Source organism: Hyaena hyaena, unplaced genomic scaffold, assembly GCF_003009895.1.
Source record: "Hyaena hyaena isolate Hyena2069 unplaced genomic scaffold, ASM300989v1 scaffold_597, whole genome shotgun sequence".
Taxonomy (NCBI): domain Eukaryota; kingdom Metazoa; phylum Chordata; class Mammalia; order Carnivora; family Hyaenidae; genus Hyaena; species Hyaena hyaena.
In genome coordinates, this window is record NW_024081231.1 from 420341 (window position 1) to 434193 (window position 13853).

At 34.1% G+C, this 13853-nt stretch overlaps 1 protein-coding gene and 1 non-coding gene across 7 annotated transcripts in view; both read right to left on the reverse strand.

The window, feature by feature from the left end:
* CEP128 (centrosomal protein 128) overlaps positions 1-13853 on the reverse strand; it is a 408652-nt gene that overhangs the window by 111095 nt on the left and 283704 nt on the right. The gene's annotated exons all lie outside the window — the stretch shown is intronic.
* On the reverse strand, positions 3407-3513 carry LOC120248627. Its single transcript, XR_005532626.1, has one exon. It is a non-coding gene; the product is annotated as a U6 spliceosomal RNA (small nuclear RNA).

The window sequence follows — 13853 nt, forward strand, 5'->3', positions numbered from 1 at the left end:
ATGGTTACTCCCACTTTGCTGTATTCTAGTCTTCACATCTATATACCAGCTGGAGAGGTTAACAGCTCACTATCTTAGGCCGATTTAGAAACATCAGAGACTTGATACATGTCCCTCAAGAGAGGAACATTAGGTGACAAACCAGATGATACAATATAGGGAAATAATAGCAGCATTTCAAAATAATTATTCTGAAGCTAGAACTACAATTTACTTCATTAAATTTTATACTATTTTTCTATATTTTATCCCTTTCTAATATTTCTGAAATAATTGAGACTTCCTATTCCAAAAGTAGTTATCCTCTGGGGTAACTGGATAGCTTAGTCGATGGAACATATAATTCTTAATCTCAGGGTTGTGGGTTCAAATCCCATGTAGAGATTAGTTAAAAACATTTTTTTTTAAAAAAAGCTCTTTTAAAAAAGACCAAAACAAACCAAACACAAAAGTAGTTATCCTCTGACAAAAGTCAGAAGAATCTAGCCATATCTATGATTGGGATAACCTGACAATTAGGATAAAAATGGCAAAACCCATGACCCATTACAAGCCAATCGGTAATGTTCAAATTTATGGCCAAGGTTCTACCAAATCCATTCAAACAGTACGGTTTACTCATTGTAGTGGAAAACACCAGAATGACAATCAGGAGACATAGGCTCTAATTCTTTCTCTGCTATTTAGTTAGCTAACAGATCTATAAAAATGACCACTTAATCTTTCTTAGCCACAATGATCACATCAGTAAAATAATGGGACTAGCCTAGATTACTGCGAAGATCCTTCCAGCACTGAAACTTTAAGCACTGTACTTTTGTAGATTATTGCAAGGTCTCTACATATCAGTTGTTGTCTCTTAGTTGAGTGGCTCAATCTGTAGGAGTAACAATTATCCAGAATTAATAAGGATGACAATCATCGCCCAGAAGCTTTTTAGAAACCCAAACAGATTCTTCCCTGAGTTTAAGTAATTATTCATATTGTTAGGATTGTTTATAGATAATGAACATGTGGACAAATTCATTCTCATTCTCCTCTAATATCTATCTGTTTTCTTTTACATCCAGGGTAAATGCACTTTAGATAATTACAAATCTTCCCTTTTTGTTCTTCAAATCCTCACAATTATAAGAATTCTTCTCTATCTTCTTATTCAGAGTCCTTTTTAAATTCCAATAAATAAATTAAATCAACTGTTTCATCTGGAAGTAGAAAAACAGCACAAACTGGACTTTTACACATAGATTAAATAACACAAATATTTTTATTAGCCAGATCAGTTTCTTTCCTTGTCAATGTCAAGGCAAAAGAAAGAAAGAAAAAAAGAAAGACCAAGAATGTCTTCAAAGAACAGCTCTCCCTCAAACAAGTCATTAGACAAACATTCTACAGGGCATCTGAGTATACCAGACCCAGTTCATGAATAGGTAGGATTGGGATTTTAGGGGTTTTAGTCCTTTACTATTAGTGAGAACTTAAAATGTGTGTCTCATTCAAATAGAAGGGATTAGAGAATACTCAACTAACTGGCATCAGAAAAATAAGAGTAAACCAAAAGAGTTTCCAGTGTAAGACGATAGCATGAAAAGAAAAATCTTAATTGAGTGTTTTCTTTGGTGTTATATTCAGATGGCAAATGGTTTTCATGGAGTCTCACATATAGGTCATTGCTTCCTTTAATTAGTAAGTTTTGTTAAACATAAAAAAGTTTCAAGTTATTTTTAAATCGAATTACAACTGCCTAGTCCATTAACAAATTGTCATATTAACACTGGCTACATTGTACTGCCTATCTTAAAAGGTTACTCGATTCATTTTCATAGATTTTAATTAACTTTTCTTTTCCCATTAGGGTTGATCATGAAACAGTGACAGAGGCATTTTGTCTTTTTTTTTTTTGCTTATAGATCTATAGCATTTTGACTGAAATATGGGACCGTAAAATGTAAAAGATGTGGATGGTGGTGACTTGTAGATATATTCAAAGAATCCAGTCTCTGTGAACTTGCCCGGCACACTGACTGAATCAATTTCATGTTGCCACCATACTTCTGGTAGTCTCTTTAAAACCCTTATTTCTGTCAGCAGTTTTTCTTATTTGCATTAGCTGGTAACTGTACACGTAATCATAACTGACAGGCTAGAGGAAGTTTAGCCTCATAAAACAGAGAAAGGAAAGGAAAATGCTCACTGTTTAGATTCCCTAAAGTAGACACTGTGATCTTTGGGAAACAGAATGTCCTACACTTGCAATCTAATCCATAAGGTTTAGGTAAGTGTACAAGTTTGTAACAGACTCAAAGGTTCTACTCTCAAACAATGACCTCTTTTCCCAGCATTTTCATATGTGAATATGTGTGGAGACCATATATATGACTCTTGGACACAATGTTGTTATATATATGTGTAACACACACATATATACACATAAACATGTGTATATGTACTTGTGTATGTGCGTGTGTATACATATACATGATTTCTGTTCGAATGCCATGTTATCAGAGAGGACTTTTCTGATCTAAAAAGATCTATAACACTACTTACACTCTTGTCTTTAATCTTCACTCCCTATACTTTACCTTACTTTAGTACTGATATACATATTTATCAATATCAAAGGCTATATCTAAATACAAACAGATATAGTTCATTTTCATAATATATAGGTGCTCTAAAGAAAATAACTATATACTAAGAAAAAATTTAAATTGCATAATAAATATGACCAGTTACAGGATAACCAAAATAACAGAAAACTAGAGAAAGAGGAGGAAGGAGACAGTGAGCAACAACAGCAAAAGACACATGGGAAGGATTGCTAGTCCTATAGCATTTCTCCCTCCTCCCAGAGTCGATCTCATTTTTTTTTAACAAATAGTTTATTGTCAAATTAGTTTCCACATCACACTCAGTGCTCATCCCCACAAGTGCCCTCCTCCATGCCCATCCCCCCCCACATCCATCAGTCCTCAGTTTTTGTCAGCATTCAAGAGTCTCTCATGGTTTGCCTCTCTCCCTTTCCCCCACCATTTCCGCCCTTCTTCTCCCCCTTGTTCCTCCGTCAAGTTCCTCCTAATCCTCCTATACGTGCAAACATATGATATTTGTCCTTCTCTGCCTGACTTATTTCGCTCAGCATAACACCCTCAAGGTCCATCCATGTTGCTACACATGGCCAGATTTCATGGTTTCTCATTGCCATGTAGTATTCCATGGTATACATAAACCACATCTTCTTGATCCATTCATCTGTTGATGGACACTTAGGCTCTTTCCATGTTTTAGCTATTGTTGAGAGTGCTGCTATGAACACTGGGGTACATGTGCCCCTGTGCCTCAGCATTTCTGTATCCCTTGGGTAAATTCCTAGCAGTGCTATTGCTGGGTCATAGGGAAGTTCAAAAATATGGAACGCTTCACGAATTTGCGTGTCATCCTTGCGCAGGGGCCATGCTAATCTTCTCTGTATCGTTCCAATTTTAGTATATGTGCTGCCGAAGCGAGCATGAGTCGATCTCATTTTTAAGCCCTGTCCTCACATATGCAACGCTTCCTTCAACACTTCCACTGGCTCCCTCTGTGCTCTATTAAAGCTCTCCTCCCTGCAGTCTTCGCTCCAGCCCTACTTGCTTCTCTATGCCATTAACTCTGCCTCAGTGTCTTCACCAAGACGGATCCTTCTGGCTGGAATGAACTTTCCATTCAATCCTTCACTTCATTTAGGTCTCTGCTCATATTAGAAACGACTTCCCTGATCTAAAAGGATCTAACACAGTACACACATCTGTTCCTTCCAACTCACACTGTTTTGATTTCTTCTTAGTCCTTTTTGACCTACAGAATATTACCTCTGTATCTTTTAACTGTTGATGATCTTTTTCCCTTCACCCTCCACGAGAATATAAGCATCATGAAAACATGGATTTTGTTTGTTCAGGTCACTAGGTATCTCGGGCATCCAGAGCAGTGCCAGGCACAAAGAGGGTACTCAGTAAATACTGGCTGAATTAAGGACTCTAATTCTAGCCTTCCTACTAACGTAAAATTGAACTTTACACAACAGAAATTACACCTTATTTCATATCTCCATTTCCAACAACAACCTAATGCTGCTCAAAATACCTTAATCAATTCCCGATGATTTCAGCCTAAAATCTACATTCCCTTTAAGAGCTCTGTTTAATTTTCCAGTCTTATTTTTCACCATCCCTTTTCATATTCTAAATTCTAATCATATTAAAAACTTGTGGGGATGAGCACTGGGTGTCGTATGGAAACCAACATGACAATAAACTATTAAAAAAATAAATATATAATTTAAATAATAAAAAAACACAACTCTTTGCTGATCTACAATGTAGTATGCTCCCTTCAACTTCTATGTCCAAGTTTGTTTTTTTCTGCCTAGGGTACCCCATCTACCTCATTTACCCTGGCTAGCTCTTACTTGTCCATCTGGAGTTAGATTTCCTTTGTAACTGTCTCATAGTCACTACTCTGTGCGTGGCTAATTTAACATACCACTTTCACACTATTTTAAAAAAATATAAACGGTCTCCTTATTTATCTGCCCTGCCTCCCTCATTGCATCAGGGCTCTTTGGGGACTGTAAAGTGTCTCTGTGCACTTATTCAACAAAGAACCTGGAACCCAGTCAACACCTAATGAATATCAGTTAATGAATGTATATTATAAATTTTTGTCAAAAACTAAACTATTCTGGTTTCTGAGACTTAAGAGCTTGCTGAACCATGATCTGAGGATACTGGAGACATATGATGATACTGTAAAGACTAAGATCACAAATTTCCACACTAAAGTCTTCATTTTCAATAAAATACATAATCAAATATTTGTTATATGCAATGTCAAATATACAGCTGAGATATTTTAAACTTAGTAAAGCATTTGGATAAGTAAATATTATATAACTGGGAAGGGCTAAGCATGAGTCATTTTTTTTTTTTTTTTTCAAAACGTAACCTTGGTTAATATTTCAAGATTGGCCTATAAACTGAATCTCCTTGCCTGTAACTGACTTTAAACCTTTTAAAACCAAAACATTAAATCAGGTACCTTGAACTTTATATCATAAATAATACAAATCTGTTTAAGATGTGAACTTAGAGATTCCACTATGATAGTACCCCTCAATCACCCCCTTCTCCCATCAGTCGGGTGAACATTTGGGTGTCCATTTTCCCACATGGTGATGGATTTGCACTTTGCTTCATCAGGTCTCCCTTGGGCCAGGAACACATTTTAGACATAATTATGGGAGCAGTCTGTGGCAGTGGAAAAGCAAAGTTAACTGAACCACATGGAAATAAAACCCATGTCACTGGTGTCATTACCAGTACACTCTAACCAACAGAGTTAACCTCAATGTAAATACCAGGCAAAAATAGCACAACACTCCATCCTTTGGAGAAATCAGTCCCTTTGGAAAGAATGCAATAAGAAGGAAACACCTGGACTCATATTTTTTGGACCAAAAGAGGACACTATTATTGACTTTTTAAAAGTTTATACATGTATGTAGAACAAGTAAAAGAGTTGGAAAAGGTTTACAGTGAAGAGTAAGTTTCATGATCTACATAAAGAAAAAGGATTGAAGAAGGAATTAGTGAAGGTAAAATAAAAGCTTTTATTTTTTTATTCTTAAATAATCTAACAGATAGCAGTTTGTTCAAAATAATAGTAGCAACAATGTATTATGCATGCTTATATATGTACTTATGTCTATATATATATGCACATAAATCTATGCTTATACATAAGTGAAATCAATAACAATAATAACATAAAAGATGAAAAGGAGGAAAATTAGGATTATTTTGTAATTTAAAAGGTACTTATACTACCAGCAAAGTGGTACAGTGTTACTTGAAAGCAGACTTGTATTAGTTGTGAATATATATTACAAACTCTAGGGTACACACTACATAAAAGAAAAAAATACATAACTAATATGCTAAGAAACAAAGAAAATAGAATTATATAAAATACGAAAACCCCAAAAAGGGAGAAAAAGAGTGGATGAAAAATAGGAACAAAGAACAGGAGCAACAAATAGAAAACAGTAACAAATACGGTAAATATTAACTCAATTATATCAAAATCACTTTGAATATCAATGGTCTAAATATATGGAGAGATTTTTAGAGTACACTAAAATACAGTGACCCAACTATATGTTATTTACAAAGAATCTACTTTAAATATAAAGACATATATAGATTACAAGTAAATGGGTGGACAAAAATAAACCATGCTGCTAGTAATTAAAAGACCCAGGAATAGCTATATTAATTTCAGACAGAGCAGACTTCAAAGCAAGGAAAGTAATTAGGAATAAACAAGGGCATTTATAATGATGATGGGATCAATTTTCCAAGAAGACATAGCAATCATTAACATGTACGTACAAAACAACAGAGCATCAAACTACATTAGGCAAAAGTGTAGAACTACAAAGATAAATAGATGTATCTGCTATAACAGCTAGAGACTTCAAAAACCCTCTATCAAAAATGGACAGATTCAGTGGCAGAAAATCAGTAAGGATGGAGTTGTATTCAACACCATCAATGAACTGGATATAACAGATATCAATAGACTACTTCATCCAACAGCAAAACACAATCTTCTCGAGCTCACACAGAACACTCACCAAGATGGACAACCTTCTGGGCCATAAATGATATCTTACAAATTTAAAAGAATAGGACATACAACGCCTGTCCTCAGACTACAATGGGAATTAAACTAGAAAACAATAGAAAGCTAAATTGAAAATCCCCAATATGTGGATATAAAATAATACACTTCTAAATAACATAGGAGTCAAAGGAGAAATATCAAGAGAAATTAAGAAATACTTTGAACTAAGTAAAAATAACACCACTTATCAAAATTTCTGGGATGCTGGGAAAACACTGCTTACAAGGAAATAGTACTGAATGCATATATTAGCAAAGAAGGAAGATCAAAAAATCAGTAATCTAACTTTCTACCTTAGGAAACTAGAAAAAGAGAAGCAAATTAAATACAAAGTAAGCGTTAGAAAAGAAATAGTGAGATACAGAGCAGATATCAATGGAAGTGAAAATAGGGAATCAACAGAGAAAAAAAATCAGTGAAGCCAAAAGCTATTTCTCAATAAAGATCAGTAAAATTGAAGAGACTCTAGACAGGGTAACTAAGAGAAAGAGACAGGGCACAAATTACTAATATTGGAAGCGAAAGAAGAGGCATCACTATTTCCATCACATTTATCCCATAGAAATAAAAAGAATAAGAAAAAAATACCACAAATTTGAGAACCTATAGGTGAAACAGACCAATTCCTTAAAAGAGACAATCTGCCCAAACTCATGCAAGAATAGATAATATAAATAAATCTAGATTTTTAAAAGAAATTCAATCAATAATTTAAACTCTCCAGCCCCAAAACATAAAACACCATGCCCAGATGAGTTCATAGGTGAATTTATTTATAAGGAAGAAATTATACCAACTTTCTACAATCTCTTTCAAAGGATAAAAGCAGAGGGAGTACTTCCTAACTCATGAGATCGGAACATTTTAATACCAAGAGTAGCAAATAATTACAAGAAAACTACAGATCAATATCACTTATTACCACAGATGGAAAAACTTCCAACAAAATATTCAGAAAACAAATCCAATAATGTATAAAAAGAATCTTACACCACAAACAAGTGAGATTCATACCAGGTATGTATGGTTGGTTTAACATTTAAAATTCAACTAATGTGCACCATCATATTAACAGATTAAAAAAGAAAAACTGCATGATCACATCAATGGATAACAAAAAGCACTCGACAAAATCTAATACCTATTCATGAAAAAATTCTCAGAATAACAGGAATAGAGGGAAACTTTCTACACCTGACACAAAAATTTATAGCTAATATCATTCTTAACAGTGAGAAACTTGAAGCTTTCCCACTTAGGGTATCTCCTCTCACCATTCCTTTCCTCCTTTTTTTTTTTTTTTTAGTGTTTGTTTATTTTGAGAGAGATGGAGAGAGTAAGCAAGCAAACAAGCAGGGGAGAGGCAGAGAGGAGAGAGAGAGAGAGATTGAGAGAAAGAGAATCCCAAGCAGGCTCTACACTTAGCTCAGAGCCCAATGTGGGGCTTAATCTCACAAACTGTGAGATCATGACTTGAGCTGAAATCAAGAGTCAGATGTTTAACTGACTAAGCCACCCAGACACCGTCACCATTCTTTTTCTGTATCATTTTGGATCTTTGCTAATGCAAGAAGATGAAGAAAAAGAAAAGTTATGCAGATTGGGAAAGAAGTAAACACACACACACACACACACACACACACACACACACCTGTCTTTATTAATAGATGACAAGATCATATATGTAGAAAATCTGAAAGAATAGACATGAAAAACAAAAAATATATTTATGTCCTGAAACTAGTAAGTATAAACAAGGTTGTTGGATACTGGGTTATATACAAAGGTCAACTTCTTTCCTCTATACCATCAATGAACAAGTGGAATTTGAAATTTAAAACATAATACTATTTACAATAGTATCCCTGAAATGAAATACTAAGGTATAAACCTAATGAAAGACATATAAGATCAATTTGAGGAAAATGACAAAACACTGATGAACAAAATCAAAGAAAAACTAGGTCAATGGAGAAAATATTCCATGTTCACAGATAGACAGACTCAAATTGTAAAGATATCAGTTCTTCCTAAGTTGACCTATAGATTCAGTGAAATCCCAATTAAATCCCAGCAACAGGATTTATTTTATGGACAATGACAAACTGATTCTAAAATTTCTAAGAAGAAGCAAAAGATCCAGAATAGTCAACACAATATTGAAGAACAAAGTAGGAAGACTGATGGTACCTGACTTCAAGACTTACTATAAAGCTACAATAACCAGGACAGTGTGGTATTAGTATAAGATAAGATCAATAAAATATTAAGCCGAGAAATAACCCACATAAATATAGTCCACTCATCTTTTTTTTAATAGTTTATTGTCAAGTTGGTCTCCATATAACACCCAGTGCTCATCCCCACAAGTGCCCTCCTCCATGCCCATCACCCCCCTTCCCCTCTCCCCAAAACCCATCAACCCTCAGTTTGTTCTCAGTGTTTAAGAGTCTCTTCAGGTGCCTCCCTCCCTCTCCCCCACTATTTCCCCTCTTCTTCTCCCCCACGGTCCTCCGTTAAGTTCCTCCTAATCCTCCTATATGTGCAAACATATGGTAACTGTCCTTCTCTGCCTGACTTATTTTGCTCAGCATAACACCCTCAAGATCCATCCATGTTGCTACACATGGCCAGATTTCATTCTTTCTCATTCTTTGACAAAGGAACAAAGACAATAAAATGGAGCAAAGATAGTCTCTTCAGCAAATGGCGCTTCAACAACTGGACTTTCATATGCAAAAAAAGTGTATCTAAACACAGACCTTACACCCTTCACAAAAGTTAACTCAATATGGATCACAGACCTACATGTAAAATAAAACGCTATAAAATTCCTAGAAGATAACATATAGGAGGAAATCTAGATGACCTTCGGTACAATGATTTTTTTTTAGATACAATACCAAAAACACAACTCATGAAATTAATAATTGATAAGATGGGCTTTATTACAATTAAAAACTTCTCTGTGAGAGACAACATCAAGAGAATCAGAAGACAAGCCACAGACTGGGAGAAAATAATCATGAAAGATATCTGACAGGACTATTACCTGAAATATATAAAGAACTCTTAAAACTCACAATGAGAAAACAAACATGATTCAGAAATGGGCAAAAGACCTTAAAAGACATCTCACCAAAGACGATATAGAACATATTGAAAGATACTTCATATAATATGCCATCAAGGAAATACAAATAAAAACAATGATATCCCAATGCATATCTACTGGAACAGCCAAAATGTGGAACATGTACAACAGCAAATGCTGGAGAGGATGTGGAGTGCTAGGATTGGTAATGAACTGCCAATGGGAATGCAAAATGGTACAGCAGCTTTCGATGACAGTTTGGCAGTTTCTTACAAAAAGACACCAACTCTTACCATATAGTTCAACAATAGCACTCCTTGGTACTGACCCCAAAAAAGTTGAAAACTTATGTCCACATAAAGAATATGAACATGGATGTTTATAATAGCTTTATTCATTATTGTCAAAACTTGGAAGCAGGCAAGATGCCCTTCTGTACCTGAATGGATCAACTATGGTACATCCGGACAATGAAATATTACTCAGCACTAAAAAGAAATGAGCTATCAAAACACAGAAAGACACAGAAGAACCATAAATGCACATTGCAAATGTGTAAAAAAGAAAAAAGCCAATCTGAAAAGGTTACATGCTGCATGATTTGGATTATATGACATTCTGGAAAAGGCAAAACTATGGAGGCTGTGAAAAGAGCAATGGTGCCAGAGGATTGGGAGTGGGGAGAAAAAAAAAACGGCAGAACATAGGGGATTTTTAGGGCGCTGAAAATACTCTGTATGGTATTAAAGTAATTGAAACATGTTATCATACATTTGTCCAAACTCACAAAATGCACAATGCCAAGGGTGAACCCTAATATAAAGTATGGACTTTGGGTGATTATGATGTGTCAATGCAGGTTCATCAAATGTAACAAATGTAGCACTCTGGGAAGGGAGGCTGCTAATGCCGGAGGCCTGCGCATGGGCAGGGGTCTCTGTACCCTCCTACCAATTTTTCTGTGAATTGATATTGCCCTAGCATATTTTCAAAAGTAACCTTAATTCCTTCATTCCCTAATACTCAAACATTGACTCTTCATCTCTTAGGTAACCACAAGTTAACTTCTATTACCACTTTCTAAATTTCATTTCCAACTCATTGTATTGGCATGTTCATATGGGATGTGTGTATATATATGCACAGTACTCTCCCTTTGTTTTTTTTAATAAATGTTGCAAGTATATATATATTTTTTAATGTGGTTTTTTTAAAATGTGTAAATCTTTGATCTACTTGGCGTTAATTTCCTTGAAAGAAGTGTGGTATGGATCATACTGTATCTTTTTTTTTTTGTAAAGATAAATGGCTAGTTGACTTAAAACCATTTTATAAAATTACCAAAATTTTACTTACTTGTGTGAAATGAAATCTTATTGGGAACTAAACTCTGTATATATTTCAGCATATATCCAGGAATACTACTTCCTTATAATCTGTTTGCATGGTTATTTACTCCTACCATTAAGTTAATGTTACTTTATGTTTTAATAACTCAGAAGAGGTACAAGAATATAACAACGTATTATGTGGTAGGTGACACAGAATGGTAGATGTGGCATTATGTTATGAATACTATAAACTATAATTCATGGGATATTTCATCATTCCTGCATCTCAGTATTTACATAAAATAGGGCTAAAACCTTTGGTTTAACAATCAAGTAAAAAGTATGAACACATTATTGCTATATGTATGGGAAAGCACATATTTTCATTCATTCCTAGAGGGAGTATAAATTGGTATAACACTATGGAAAGAAATTATACAAATACTACCATAATGATCAATCACATGCCCTTTGCCTTAACAATTCTACTTTTGGAAATTTATTCAACGGCTATACTTTTACTTGAACAAATCACACACACACACACACACACACACACACACACACACATTCATTGTGGTGTTACAGCAAAAGCTGAGACTATATTAAATTCATGTAGGCAAGGAAACTTGTAAAAGAAGTACAGTATGTTCGCACAGTGAAATTTCTATACAGTTGCTAAGAAGAATGAAGAAGCTCATCATACATTAATAGGGAAAGAAAGATCTTCAAAGTATGCTATATAAAAAGCATGATGTTAAACAGTATGCAGTATGTCAGTTAAGTAAAAATAGAAAAAAAATATTTTATTTGCTTATATATGCATAAGTTATTACTGGCAGAATACATAACAAAACAGTGTGCAAATGTATAGCAAAGGAACAGAACTAATGGTAGATTTTGAAATAAATCTTCAATGTATCATTTTAGGTTTAAACATTGGAATCAATGGTAAAGTACTGAAAACTTATTATGTTACAAGAATCATATGGAATTTTCACTTTTGTTATTAAATGTATTCATCTTTATTAAATATTAAAAGACTGAAGAGACAATATTAACAATTTTACATTGCCATGTATTATTGAGGGGGAAAAAAGAAAACGAGACACCAACATCAAGCAACCAAAAAAAAAAAAAGTGATTAATTTTTAGCTAAAGTAAATTTAGTTTGGAATGAGAAAGAAAGTCCATTATAAATTATGGTGAAGTAAATCAACAGTGAAATCTATTGAAAAGGGCCTCAATACAATATATGGATAATTCAATTTAACACTAGTATCATAGTATCTTAGATTATGTTTCTTTTAAAGTATAAACATTTTAATATAAGAAAAATCAGTGAATACTGCTCTTAAAAACTGAGATATAAAAGAACCTGCTATGGAGTGCCTGGATGGCTCACTCTGTTAAGTTTCTGACTCTTGGTTTTGACTCAGGTCAGGATCTTCCAATTTGTGGGATCGAGCCGGTGATGTCCACACAGAGCCTGCTTGGAATTCTCCTCTATCTATGTCCCTCTCCTGCTCATTCTGGCTCTCTCCTTCTCAAAATATATAAACATTAAAAAAAATAAAAGTAACTGCTAGCCTGATAATAGCTATGATCTTGTTTTATGTGGTGTAAGCCACAAAAGTGTAGTCTGAGTTTTAACTATTCTGAAACAATGGTAATCATTTTTTTGTCCCATATGCTTAATGGATTTCACAGTTGTTTTATTGGATTTGATAAAGTTATGATAAAATCATCTCAAAAATCCCAAAATGACTTGGTAAAAGAAGTGTAAGATTAAACAAAGATAATATAGAATTATACAGATGTACACAAAGAATGAAAAGGAAGAATGTTAAATTCTAAGATAAGGAACAGTATGAATAAACAGAATAACCATATTAATTTGATCAATGTACAGCTCTTGTTACGTAAAGTGTCCTTGGTGATTACCACATTAGATCTTACTAGCTCAGAACATTATGATTCTTAGCTACTTAGAGTACCATGCATTTTCATTTGAGATATAACCAGAATTTCAATTTCAAAAATATCAAAGGAAAATCATATTGAGTCTGTGAATTCCTTAATAATACTGTATCTTGAAAATTGAAAGCAAAATGGTATATCAAAACACTAGTAATCAACATTAGCCTAAAGAGGAAAAATGGACCTTGTAAAATTTAGATACCTGAATAGTAGTTATGAAAATAAAATAACACACCCAGAGACACTGAATTCAACTGAAATCAGGAAAGCTTAATAGATCCAATTACACCTTGAAAGTAATTTCTAAAATCCCTAAATATCAGAGAAACCAGAAATGCTGTTCTTAAATAAAAATAGCTGCTAGGTAATGATGGTTGTGATCTTACAGTTATGTGCAGCACAAACTACATAGAGTAACTGCTGTTTGCTTCAAAACTATTCTGAAACAAAGGAAAGCATTAAAAAAAAAAAGCATTTCCCAAAATCCTTATCCAAATGGCCCTTTACAAGAGATGATGTCTTGCTCTCTATGCATATGTGTGTATATGTATGTATGTAATGAATAACATATTTCTAAACATCTTCATTATATTTGATTACTGTGAATTAAGAAAGCATAGGTACCCAGGGAGAGGACCAGAATAGAACCTGGGTAGAAGACAGCAAAAGAATCTTTCAGGAAACAGAGTTCTTTATGATGGGAAAGCTGAGATACGTGC